The sequence below is a fragment of the Antechinus flavipes genome, chromosome 4 (assembly GCF_016432865.1).
Source record: "Antechinus flavipes isolate AdamAnt ecotype Samford, QLD, Australia chromosome 4, AdamAnt_v2, whole genome shotgun sequence".
Classification (NCBI taxonomy): Eukaryota; Metazoa; Chordata; class Mammalia; order Dasyuromorphia; family Dasyuridae; genus Antechinus; species Antechinus flavipes.
The window spans coordinates 295,618,053-295,631,554 of NC_067401.1; the positions used below are offsets into that span (position 1 = coordinate 295,618,053).

The following is a 13,502-nucleotide window of genomic DNA, read 5'->3' on the forward strand; positions in this document are numbered from 1 at the left end:
CAAAGACTTTTAAATATGAGGCTCAAGTGCATGATGTTTTAATCTTTGAAAGAGATGTGATCATTGAATTGCTAACAGCGATCTCTGAACAGCCAGATGATGGATGAAATGAGTACAATGCAAGATCTGGAGTTGGGAAGACTCCTTTTCCTGAGTTCAATTCAGGATTAAAATAATTACCAGTGTGATCCTGGGCAAGTCACTTATCCCTATTTGCCTCTGTTTTCTCATGAACTGGAGAAGGAAATGGCAAACCACTGCATTATCTTTTGCCAAAATTACAAAGGCATCACAAAGATTTGGGCATGACTGATATAACTAAATAGCAACAATCTTTGAGTGGAGAGTATAAGAGACTAAGAGACAGAATTGAAGAAGGGCAAATGCAACAGTTTTTAAAACAAGAACGGAAATGGAATCCTCAAACTAAAGGCAATGAGCATTTTTTAAAATTATTGACAAAATTCAAGGGTACATTGTCAAAGGAATGGTTAATGAATATCTGATGTGCCATTAAAAGTTCTTTAAGAACAGATCAATACTATCTCAAGGGGCAAGGAAGGGACTTGTGGAAGGGAGGGAATTTTTAAGCTTAAAATTTAAAAATACATGATAATTTAAAAAAATAATTTTAAAAGAATAGGTCATACCAGATTAATGTTATTTCCTTTTTTGAAAGGATTGTTAAATTAGGAGATTTAAAGAAAGCTGAAGCAAAACATCTGGTAAAGTCTTTCATGCTATTCTTATGGAAAAGATTTCAATATAGGCTAGAAGAAAGGAGAATTAAAAGAGTTCAGAATTGGCCAAATGACTAGACCCAAAAAATAGCCAGTCTCTAATGGTTCAAGGTGAACTTGGAAAGGATTCTCCAGTGAAAAACCTCAGGGATCTGTATTTGGCCCTGTATTAATATTAAATTAAACTTTAATCATGCTTTAGATATGCTAAGGACATACTTGTCAAATTTACAAAAGACAAAAAGCTGAGAGGACTAGCTAACAAAAAGGTGGCAAATATAGGGTTCAATAATGAATTGAAGGGCTATGTCACTGGAGCAAGTCGGTGAGTAAAATTTAATTATGACAAATGCAAATTCATATTTCTCTTTTTTTAAAAAAAGCACTTTCTCCTATATAAATGTTTGTTGACTGATTTAAGGATTTTTGTAGCTAGAAAACAGTGACTCTTAAAAAAAATCTGGAAATTTTATACAAGTCAACAGTAAGATATGGCAACCTAGACTAATGCATTAAAGAAGTGAGAAAACTTCTGTTCTTTGACCTGTTGAAATCACATCTAAAGTTCTGTGTTAAATTCTTGGCACTATATTTAAGGAAGAACAACATGAAGCTGGAGAGTATCCAGAATTAGGACTTCAAGAGCCTTTATTATATGAAGATTAAAGTACAAGAACTGGAATATTTAATCTGGGAAAGAGAAGACTTGTGGGGGTGGGGGGAGGTTTATGGAAGCTTTCTTAAGAGTCGTGGCATGGAAACAGGAATAGATCTGTTCTGCTTGAAGAAATGAGTAGAAGCTTTAGAAAGACAGATTTAGGTTTGATATAAGGAAAATTCTTCTAATATTTTCATAAGACTAAGATTCATGGAACACTAGTCTCAAAAGAATTATAATTGAGAACCACCTAAAGAATTATGAAGAGATATGTAGTAGGTGGGAGTGGGCTCACAATCAATCAGTAAATATTGCAAATGAGAAATTATGAAAGAAACACAGAGAGGGACAACGCAAAGAAATGTATGAATGAAATAAGATGGACTAACTATGGTAATGGGACCAAGAAATAACCAATTGATGTCCTAAGTGTTATACTCGTATCCTCGAGATATCAAAAGAAACAAAAAAGACCCCAGCAAATTGAATTGAAGCAATAAATCAAATTTATGGGACCACATCTTCAAGAGTCACAGAAAACAGCAGGCATGGATGAGCTGCAATATGTATCATTGAAGGGCATGGGTAGGACCATATATTTTACAGAATTTCAGTAAAGTGAGGAAAAATCTTCCTAACAACTAAAGTTATCTAAAAAGAAGATAGAATGCCATGAGAGTGGTAGATTCTCCCTAAATGGAAACCTTCAAGAAAGGATTATAGGTTAATACTCATTGAATTTGTAATATAGGAAATTCTTATTCATACTGGAATTGTACTAAATGATTTCTGAGACTCCTTTTATCTCTGGCACTCAGTGATTCTGTAAATGTGCCTCTCTCTAATTTGTTCCTATTCTTTTGGCCACTTGACCCAAGAAGAACAAATCTAATCCTTCTTCCTCATGATGGCCCTTCACATATTTGAAGATAATAGTTATCATGCCCCACTCTACTTTCCAACCTAAATCTATGGATATTTTTAATTTGGAGCAAAGGGGCAATGTAAGGTAAGGTATGCTTCTATTATTTTATGATTTTCTAGAGATATCAAGAGGTTGAGAGTATTCAATCACATAGCCAATCTCTTTCAGAAATTCAAATACAGGTTTTCTTGACTGAGTAACACCCTGTCTTCTATCCTACAGTGCAGTGGCTATAGTGCTAGGCCTGTAATCAGGAAGATGAGTTCAATGACAGTGAACTGTGTGATGCTGGGCAAATCATTTGTCTACCTAAGTTTCTTTATATAGCATTTATGTCTCAAAGTTGTTGTGTGGATGATTATTTTTAATGGAAGCACTTTGCAAACCTTAAAATACTACATAAACACTATTTGTTATTGTTGTTCAGTATAAAAAGAGGAATTTTTAGACAGGTTTCCTTGACTCTAAATTCAGGACTTTAGTTACTATACCATAAAACCTAATTAAAGAATGTCTTCAAGAAAGAATATCTACAGATGACCACATATTGGTTGGTTAATTGGTTGTAGTCTATTTTCCTCAAAGAGCACCAAAATGATACCAGTATGTTGGGGTGAAGAGATACTGTCCAGTTGTGATGATTAGACCAATATGAGCTCAAAAGACTAACATAAGTTAGTCCATAAGAACATTTGGAGAAAAGATGTCTAAATTTGTACATTTTAAATTTCTTTGGAAGTACTTCAATTATGCTTTACTCATAGAGCATACTGCCTCTTTAATGTGGTCCTGCCTTGGGAACATCAATGTGTGACCTCCAAGCCATGAGATACCAAGGACCACTCTGAAGAACACCAGAAACACTGAAGCAGAACTCCAGCAGCTTGGACTATTGACATCTTCATTGGTGAACAAACAGAAGTGAAGATCAAGAAGCATGGGATTTACACACACAAAAAAAAAAAAAAAAAAGTTGCATATTGTTGTAGAAGAGAGAAGGGCAGAGACGTGAGGTACAGGGTGTAAGTGAAGATCTCTATAGTTTTTCTCTTCTCTTGCTCAATTCAGTACTTTAGGAAAACACCGTCTCAATAACTTCAATGCAGTAAGTCTTTATCATGGACTGCTAACTTTGGTCTCTAGCTTATTCTAGATAGTGAAATGAATACTTCCTAACAGTGCTATCTAAAATTAAAATGGATCACTGTGAAGGTCGTGAGTTCTCTGTCATTGGAGGTTTTCAAAGAGATTTTTTAGCTACATGTGAATATGTTGTAAAAAAAAAAAAAAAGGGAGATTTTTTTCAGGTACAGGTTGGATTAGATGGCTTCTAATTCTAAGATTCAATAATTTTATAGTCATTTTCTAATGTATATCCAACACTGCCACTAAAGCCACTAAAAGCTTATTAAATAATTTGTATATTATTCATTTTAAGGCACAGAAAAATAAATACCTATCATTGAAAGTAATAATTTTATTTATTAAAAATTGCAATTTCTATTTTTAATATTAGTAAGAGAGTTGCCTCAAAAACCTGTGTCAAAGTATAACTCAATTTTAGCCAAAGTAGACCACTCCAGAGTTTGTATAAGTTGAATCATTATAAATCAAGTAAAATACTCATCTAAATAGGGGTTGCAGTTTTTTCTCCAAATTTAGCTCCTATGAAATCTAAGTACAGAATATAATTGCTCTTTTACTAAGAGAATGACAATGAAAAATGATGGTGATAGCAATAGTGACACTAAAAAAGTAATAAAAATCTTTATTTAAATTTAAAGATATGTAATAAATATAAGATAATAATCAATGTACAGCTACTATTTAAAGACCTCTCATTTTAGATGCAGGAATTATATGTGAGTGTAGCATATATTTGGACCAAATCTATAAAAATGAATGTATGCACAAGGGAATAGAAATAATAAGAATATAATAGGAAAATGGGATAAGAAAATCTTATTATATAACAGACTTCTTTTCTCACGTAAATTATTTCTTCTATCATTACCTACCTCTTCCTTACATATAATTGCTCTATGACTTAACTTCAGCTTTTTGCACATAATGACTCTTCTTTAAAAAAAAGCTCATCTGTTTTAAATCCATAGTATTAATAAAAAGGTCATTACTGTTCAACAGTTATCAGTACGAACAGTATCATAAGTTAATTTGTCATCTGGAATTCACTTGGCTAAGTTTCCAACAGGAAGAAACACAACAATAAAAAAAGTCCCAAATATTTTTATGGGTACTTTAGAATTATATCCCTGTTTTTCACCTTTATAGATGACTCAACTGTGGTTAATTGGCATTTCTATGGGTGTGTGATTGAAAGAATTAATAAGAGAACAATATTCCACACTATGAACATGTAAAAAAAAGTCATTTTACATGAAACTTTAGTTATGCACAAAGTTACAACTATTTTCAGTTCAACCTCTTTGATTCACAGGTAAGCCAAGCCTTTTTTATTCTAGAAGCTATTCTAGTTTTGATAAGCAAATGTAAAACTAATCTCTCAACTGCCTTAGTTTCTCTTTACCTTCAATCTCATACCGTTTATGTGCAGTAGTCAAGTCTGAATGTCTGTAATGCAAAGAATATGAACCACATTAAACTTAGAAGCAAGGGCACACAAGTGATGGGGATTTATTAGTGTCCAGCCTGGGAAAAAACATGAAGAGAAATTTAGATTTGACAAGAGACTGCTGAGAGCAACTGGGATTTGTCACCCAAATATCAATCAATTTTCCAGTTTCATGACATAGCCATCCACACACACACTAGAGACATGATTTTATTTATACTTAACAAAAATAATTCTCACAGTTATTTGAGAAAACAAAGGTTTCAAAATGTTTAGAATGATAGAGTTTCTGCAAACCTATGAGGACAAGACAAAAATAATTAGAATCTGAATCTATAAAAGCAAGGTGAAAAGGAGAAATGACTGAAGTCTGTAAAATCAAGAAGGGCATGGAATGGGTGATAAATTTTCCCTTCACTATTATAAGCATGAGAAACACTCCATGAAGTCGCATTCATTTAAAAAATTTATGTATTGAACTACTCTAATGTTCACAGTAACATTCACAACATGAGAAGCAAAACATCATTGATACGGTTCCTTCCATCCAAAAGTATAATTGGAATCATAAGAAAAGTACAAAAATGACTAGTCACAGTGTCTGGCACATAGTAAGTGTTAATAAATATGTAGATTTTTCATATATGTACTCATTCATATGAAAAGTTAATTAACGATAGGAGAAAGATTGTATATGATTGCCCTCAGTCCTGACCCCAAATGGGTCAATGGTTTGAACTTATAAGGCTACAGCTGATTGGTTTCCATGAATGAACTGATTTGTATTATCCCATTTTGGGGAATGAGGATTATAAAGATTGGAAGTAGAAAGAAAGACCTATAGGACTAAATTCAACTAAGTGATATCTGAAGGAGAAACCAGAGCAAAAAAGAAAATCATGACAAAGTCTAAAGGGGATGCTAAAATAAGGATTGGGGACCTGGAAAGCTTCCACCATTGTCACCTTCATTACATCCCTTGGTAAATCAGCTCTAAATAACAATGGAAAGTACATGATTGAATATAAAATAAGTGGCATGGACCCTGAGCAAACCCTGTTTGGCTCAGTTTCTTTATCTGTAAAATGAGCTAGAGAAGGAAACAGTAAAGCACTTCAGCATTTTTGTTAAGAAAACTTCAAATAGGGTCACACAGAGTCATACAAAACTGCAAAACAACTGAATAGCAACAAAAATAAGGATCTCACTTGATAGTCATAAACAAACCAGAGTTAAAACATTTGAAGAATATTTGGGATTTGGGCAGACTGAAAGCAGAATAGAGGACATTACAGATATGAGGAAAAGTGTAAGCAAAAGCACAAAGCTGGGAATGGGCAATACCCATTTGGTAAACAGTTTGTGTTAGATAAGAGTAAGAGGTAAAGTTGAAAAGACAAAGTTTGACTTTCAGGAAACAAACATTTGAACTTTACTCTCCAAGTCATGGGGAGCATGTCAAAGTATCTAAACAGGGGAGAGATATGTCAAAGCACTATGTAAGAAAAATTGATCTGGACACAGTAGACTGAAGTTGGACTGAAAAAGAAAGAGACTAGAGATAGGAAGATCAGTTAGTAAACTAATGCAGTGAACTGGCCATAAGATAATAAGCATCTGACCTACAGTTGTAGCCGTGGGAATTGAAAGAAAGGGATACTTTAAGATAAATTGCAAAGAAATAATTGTCAAAACTTGGTGATTGATTAGATCTTGATAGTGAGAGGGTGAAAAAAATGAAAGATGATTCTAAGATTTCAAGAATAATAGCACCATTGTCAGAAATAGAGAAATCAGGACGGGTAGCTGGTTTGGGGGGAAGATGATAAGTGTGGTTTGATTTGTGGATATCCAGGCAGAAATGTGCACAGAACTTAAAATATATTCTTTTTGAAAGTCTATCATCAAAAGAGCATTTTCTCACCTTAAGAACTTTTTTATTTTTCCAATCAGGATATGCTTCTTCGGGTGGCAATGAGTACTCTGATCTTGGCTATGTAATTAGAATTAGGAGGCTTATGCCATAGGCATGATTGCCTAAGCTAGAGGTTTGGGGTAAGTATTTTTTTCCATAAAAAACCATGTCTTTTATAAAACAAATTTATAAACAATTATTAACTCAAATGATTAAAACGTAAGAATCAAATGAAATAACATATCTAATGTGCTTTTAAAGCCCATATAATGCTAGCTATGAATAAACAATATTTAAATATTAAATATATAAAGTAAGCTTTTGAAGTAATAAATAATAAGATACAACCATTTAGTACTTTTCTCACTAATCCATGTAGCTATAAATGCTATTCTAGAATGAATTATATTCCCCAGACCTGAGCAGAATATTTCTCTCTAATTTACCTTGAATCTTAGTCTACTATTCAAATGCTTTCTAAAATGCATAGTCATAGCACCAGTTTCACATCAAAAAAAATCATCTGGTTATTTTTCTTTAGGTGACAGCAGCTTACATAATCTCTCCAACTTGATTATGTCAGAATTTATTTGAAAACCTTAGTTTCCCCTCATGAGCATCTCAAAAATCTGTGTCATTTCCTTTAAATTCCTTGTGCTTTCTAATTCAGCCAGAACCAAAAGACATTACAGACATATAGTAGTATAATATTCTTGAGCAACATAGTTCAATTTGTTTTTATCTCAGGAATACTTTACAGACATAAAATTTCTGAGGACCCCAAAAATTTTTTGTTTATATAGCTTATATTAATTAATATTTATCATTTTGGAAATCAAAACTAAAAATGTTTTTAAATATTTACATACTAATTCATTTTAATAATAATATACCAATTAACTGCAAACATATTTATGAAAAATAACTATGTTTTCCAAAACAAACAAATTGGGAGAAGACATTGCTTTATATATTTTTGCAAATATCCTTGATGTCTGATTTAATAGTAGACAACTGGATTCTCATAACTATTTCTACATTCAATCTGCTGAAATATTTTGTTTTGATTGGAGCATATAAAGAAAAATCCAGTCTTATACAGATATGGAATTGGGAAAAGGAGACATACTTTAAAGGCAAAAAAATCTTAATATTATTATGAAAATATTTTGACTTCACAGATCCCCTGAATGGGTGTTGTGATATCCAAGAGTCCCTGACACATAGAAGGAAGGAAGGAAGGAAGAAAGGAAGGAAGGAAGGAAGGAAGGAAGGAAGGAAGGAAGGAAGGAAGGAAGGAAGGAAGGAAGGAAGGAAGGAAGGAAGGAAGGAAGGAAAGAAGGAAGGAAGGAAGGAATGAAGGGAGGAAGGGAAGAAGGGAGGGAGGGAGGGAAGAAGGGAAGGAGAAAGGGAGGAGGGAAGAAAGAAACTATTCCCTCTCCAATGAGTATATTCCTGCTGCAGTTGCTGTTCAAGTGTTATCATAAATTTACATATAATTTGTTCTAGGGGTCTAGCATCCCTGAAAACACCATAACTTGCCCTTGCAAGAAAATACCATGTTCTTCATTCCAATTCATCAGTTAGTTCCACCTAATTAATTAGAATTAAATCCAGAGTAGCAATCCCCTTGCTCTTTTTGAAATACAGAAAATTGCTGTATTCAGTTGCCTTCCAGAATATCATGAAACCATTTTAAATTTATTTCAAAGTCTTGCTGAGGTATGTGTGTGTGTGTGTGTGTGTGTGTGTGTGTGTGTGTGTGTGTGTGTGTGTGTAGAGTTCTCTATTAGAGATCAAAACTAGATATAAAGATTTGGGCTTCATCTATAGAAAGGTAATACTTAGGTCAAGAAAGTGGATAATTTCATCTATGAGTAATAAGATATTGAAAAAGAAGAGCATGTGACCAAGATTTGAGCCTTAGGGAATACCCAGAGTTAAACTGAAATAGGAGGAAGAAAAGTCAATTAATATAACTTCAAGGAAATATCTTCAGGACAAGCAAAAGGAATACTATATACAAAGAGAAAAGTGGGAAAATGTAGGTGACAAAACTGACATTTGTTTTATATTTTTACTAGGAGATACAGAATAATAAAATTAAATTTGGAAGACATCTAACAGGAGATAAAAACCAATATTTTTTTATTTGTTATAAAAAAGATACTCTTTTAGGAAGGGATAATACTATTCTGGACTTGACTATCTAATAAAGAACTAATTGGTGAATTGGAAATGATGAATATAGACCCCTCTTGCCAAGGAAGTTGTTCTATAATGTTTGATATAATACTCAATAGAGAAGAGAAATCAAAAAAGTGACTCAGGCCTAGACTATGGCTTAGTGCACTACTGCCCTGAATCTTTTTTCTCCTGCTTAGTATAGTATATTCCCTAAGGAAAGATGATGTGGACCAAGACAGGCACTTTCCATCTGCCTCAAAGCCATCACTTCCATCTGTACCAGGAAAAATCATTTTCTCACTCTTCCTTCCAATCTAATCTCCCCAATTGCACATGGAGAACCTCCATTATAAGGAAGAAAAACCTTCCCTTCAATTTAACCCCTTTTATTTCCTTCTGCTCCTGTCCTTCGAGCATTGAGCATCAATGCCTTTTATTCAATGATGAACAGTCTTACAACTAGTCTTATCCTTTACATACCGGAGACTCTGAATTCCTGTAGATCATCATCTACTCCCAAAATCTCACTCAACACCCCCTACTACTGTATTTCTTTCCTCCAAAGTTTCCCCACTCCAAAGTTTCATCTTAATTCTACCAAGCCCTTTCACTTTGCCCTCTGTAAAGCTTATTCAGTAGGCATTTTGAATTGTATGTCCCATAGGCATCCCTTCATTTTGAATTATTCTTCTCTCTTTTCTTCCATCTACTGGCTTTCTCCTGATGAGTTTCCCTGATCATCCTTTCAAGGTGATCCACTTCCACTCATTCTCCTAGGCTTATTGATTGAGGCAGAGGAATTAAAATGCTCCTTATTCCCCATTATCACTTCCAGGTTCCTCCCCTTCCTCTTTTACTCAGTAATATCTCTTCCTGAGATTCATGCTATTCATATCTATCACGCAATCAAAATCTAATAGTAGTTGTCTAAAGATTCCCAGATCACTTCCCTTCCTCCCTCCATGAGTTTGATATTTAGCTTACAATTTTTTTTTCTCCTTCCCAACTCCTATTCTCCCTCAAATACCCTATCTACTCAGTTCCATGTCCCATGATTAGAATTTGTTGCCTCTTATTTTTTCTTCAGAGAATCTCTTTATTTAGTATGAACCTCAGGTAATATCTTCTACCATAAAGCTTTCCCCAATGCTATACTGTGCTTCAGTATTTTTTATTTATTTTTATTATGTTTAATCTGTTTATTCTCTTTGTATTTATAGTTAGCATTTTGAGAGTAAAGTATGCTTCATTCTTTGTACTTATATCTCCAATATCTAGCATGATACATGAAAAATAGTAGCCACCTAGCACTAAAAGGTTTTTAGGAATACCTTGAAGAATCAAGGTGTGTCATTTGATGTAGTACCCTTTTTTATTCATAAGAAAAAAAAATTAATGAAATATAAAGAATGTTTTTATTTCAAATTTAAAATGTAATAATTTGAGCCAATATATGTATCTCCTTCTTCTAGTTTATAACTGCTTGCTTATTTATTGAATTTTAAAATTTATTTTATTTTTAATTTATGGAAAAAATAAGTATTTCCATTACATAATATAATAAAAATGATTGCACATGAAATTGAAAATATATTATGTACAATTTGCTCTTTTTTTTAAAATATATAAAAGTTAACAGATAAATTTCTTTTTTTTTTTCCTTTTTTTCTTCTCTCCTTCCCTACCACTGTCTTAGAGATGGCTACCATTAAACACAAATAAGTATGTGTCTGTGTGTGTGTGTGTGTGTGTGTGTGTGTGTGTGTGTAAAATTTTTCTAAACATAATTCTATTTATCAGTCCTTTCTCTGGATGAAGATAGATTGATTGATTTTCAGCCTAGACCAACAGACTCCAATTTGATTGCTTTCCATACCTAATGAGATTGTGTCCATATGCATAAGGAGGGCAAAAATCAAATTTGCTTTTCCTTACTTCAAAGTAAAAGCAGCATTACTGGAAACCTATTGATGGTTTTTGATAATGTGATATTATTAAGTGATCCCATACAATGTTGAAAACATAACAGGTAGCAATATTATGCCTAAGCCAGGGGGAGATAAAGTTTGGTCATTTTGTAGTTTGCTTTTCATCATTTGTAGCTGGCTTAGAAGGAAAATAACTAAGGAAAAGTGGTAAACTTTGTACTTTATTAGATACAAGCTAAAGAAATGTCTGTTATCTTTCTTTTAGTCATAGAAAGTGCATATTCATAAAAGGATTAGTGAAGGTTGGAATTTTATCTGAACTCACTTCCTTGCATATGTAATTGCTCACAAAAATGTAACTAAGAATCTACAGGGTTATAGATATCAGTTCCAAGTTGACTAATGAGTCATTCTTTCCTTTATGGCCTAGTCTCCATTAATTTATAAAGCTATTACAGTAGAAGTTAAAATTAACTTGCCTGGATAATGAAATTTTAATTAATAGGTTTGACCATGTCACTCTTCTGTTAAAAACTTTTCATTGGCTTTCTGCTGTCTATCAAATAAAACTCAAGTTCTTAACCTCTCTGAGACTTCTTTTTCTCATAAGTAAATTGGAAATTATAATTCTTACAAGTCTTATGACACTGTGCTAGTGAGGGAGAAAAAAAGATAAGAGAAGAGATTAAAACAATGAGAGGCCCACGGAGATGGCATAAGAACAGTTACATAATTTGTATCCCCTAGAGTTGATAACAGGCCTTTCACCAGCTTGCCTCACCAAGCCAAGGACTCAATATCTACAGGGATAGAAGGTGTTCAATTCCATACCAGCAGTGATACAGTGAAACAGCAAGCAGCTGTGAAGAGCATGACCAAATAAAATCCCAAAATAATACAATAGAGAAAGGATGAGTATCTATATAGTAAGTATACTCCCTACAGTAAGGGAATGTTATACTGGGGGAAGGAAGTCGTGTCAGATAAACCATCATTTCACCAAATTCTACTATTTCCCTTTCTAGTGGTTTTCCCCAATCACAAAACACAATTTCAAATTCTCATTTCAAATTTTAAAAAAATATCACAGTGACTATGTGTCTATAGCCATTCAAAAGGGACAAGCATAAAGAAAAACCAAGTGAATGAAAAAGACAATGGGAAAATATTAACAATATTTAATAAATATTATATTATATAAAATTCCAATGACATTCAATAACATATTAACAATATTTAATATTATATTACATAAATTTCAATAATGTTCAATGAAATATTAACAATATTTAATAATAATTTAACAATAAGAAAGGGTTTTAATCATACCTCCAACCCTTACAACCTGAGTCCATGGGTAAGTCCACTGAGCCTCAAATTTCTCATCTGTAACATGGGAATAATATAACATGGGAATAATATACCTGAATAAGCTACCTCACATGGTTCTAGGGAGGAACAAGTATAGAGTTCTCTGCAAAAAATCAAAATCACTATTTAGATTCAGCTACTATTATTGTAAAAACACATACAGCCAAAATTGTAGCATTTGTTTAGAAAGAAAGAAAAACAAAAATACATTTACACCAGCCTTGTAACACTTACATAGCACTTTAAGGTTTGCATAGTATTTTAAAACAGTATCTCAATTATTATTCACAGCAGCACTGGGAGGCAGATGCCATGATTATTCTTGATTTACAGTTAAAGAAATGAAGCATATCAAGGTTGTACTTGACCAAAATCACATAGCTAGAAAATGTATCAGGTTAAATTTAAATTCAGATCTTCCTGATTCGAGGTTGTTGTTTGTCCTTCATTCTCAAAGAGGACCATGACATTAGGGAGGCGATGCTATGACATGCAAGTGAATTGGATTTAAGTAAGAAAGGTTGTGCAAGGTCACCTCCCATCTAGGTCAGTCCAATGGCCAGATATAGAACAGGATGCCTAGAGTTGCCCTAGATGGAGATTTTCATCAGGTCTCAGTGTGACTGAGGCCATACCCTTTCAATAATTTAGATAGGTAAAAATTGAGGCAAAAAACATCTCTTTAACAGAAAAAAAAAAAAAAACACAGAGAAAGGCGTTCAATACATTGGACATATCTTTAAATGGTAAAAAAAAAAAAAAATCCATAGGATAATCAATTATATCAATACACCATTGTCATAATTATATCAATACACATCATTGTCATCATCTCTCCTTTACATAGCACATTTAAGAATTACAAAGTACTTTCCACAGATAACCTCATTTGAATGAGAAATTTCAGTAAGATTTATTGGTCCTAATATCAGTATGTATAAGGAGAGCTAGATGGTACAGTGGAAAGAGTAATAAGCCTGAAATCAGGAAAGTCTAAATTCAAATCCAGTCTTACACGCTATATGTGATCTTGGGCAAATGATTTAACCCTGTTTGCCTCAATTTCCTCACCCATAAAATGAGCGGGAGAAACAAATGTTAACCAGTACAGTATTTTTGACATGAAAACTCCAAATGGTGTCACAAAGAGTCAGATACAACTGAAAAACAACACTATACATCAGT

The 13,502-nt window shown here is 33.1% G+C and overlaps 1 protein-coding gene across 1 annotated transcript in view; it reads right to left on the reverse strand.

Moving 5' to 3' along the window:
- The window catches only part of FRK (fyn related Src family tyrosine kinase), a 110,223-nt gene that overhangs the window by 46,149 nt on the left and 50,572 nt on the right, over nt 1-13,502 (reverse strand). The window lies entirely within an intron of this gene.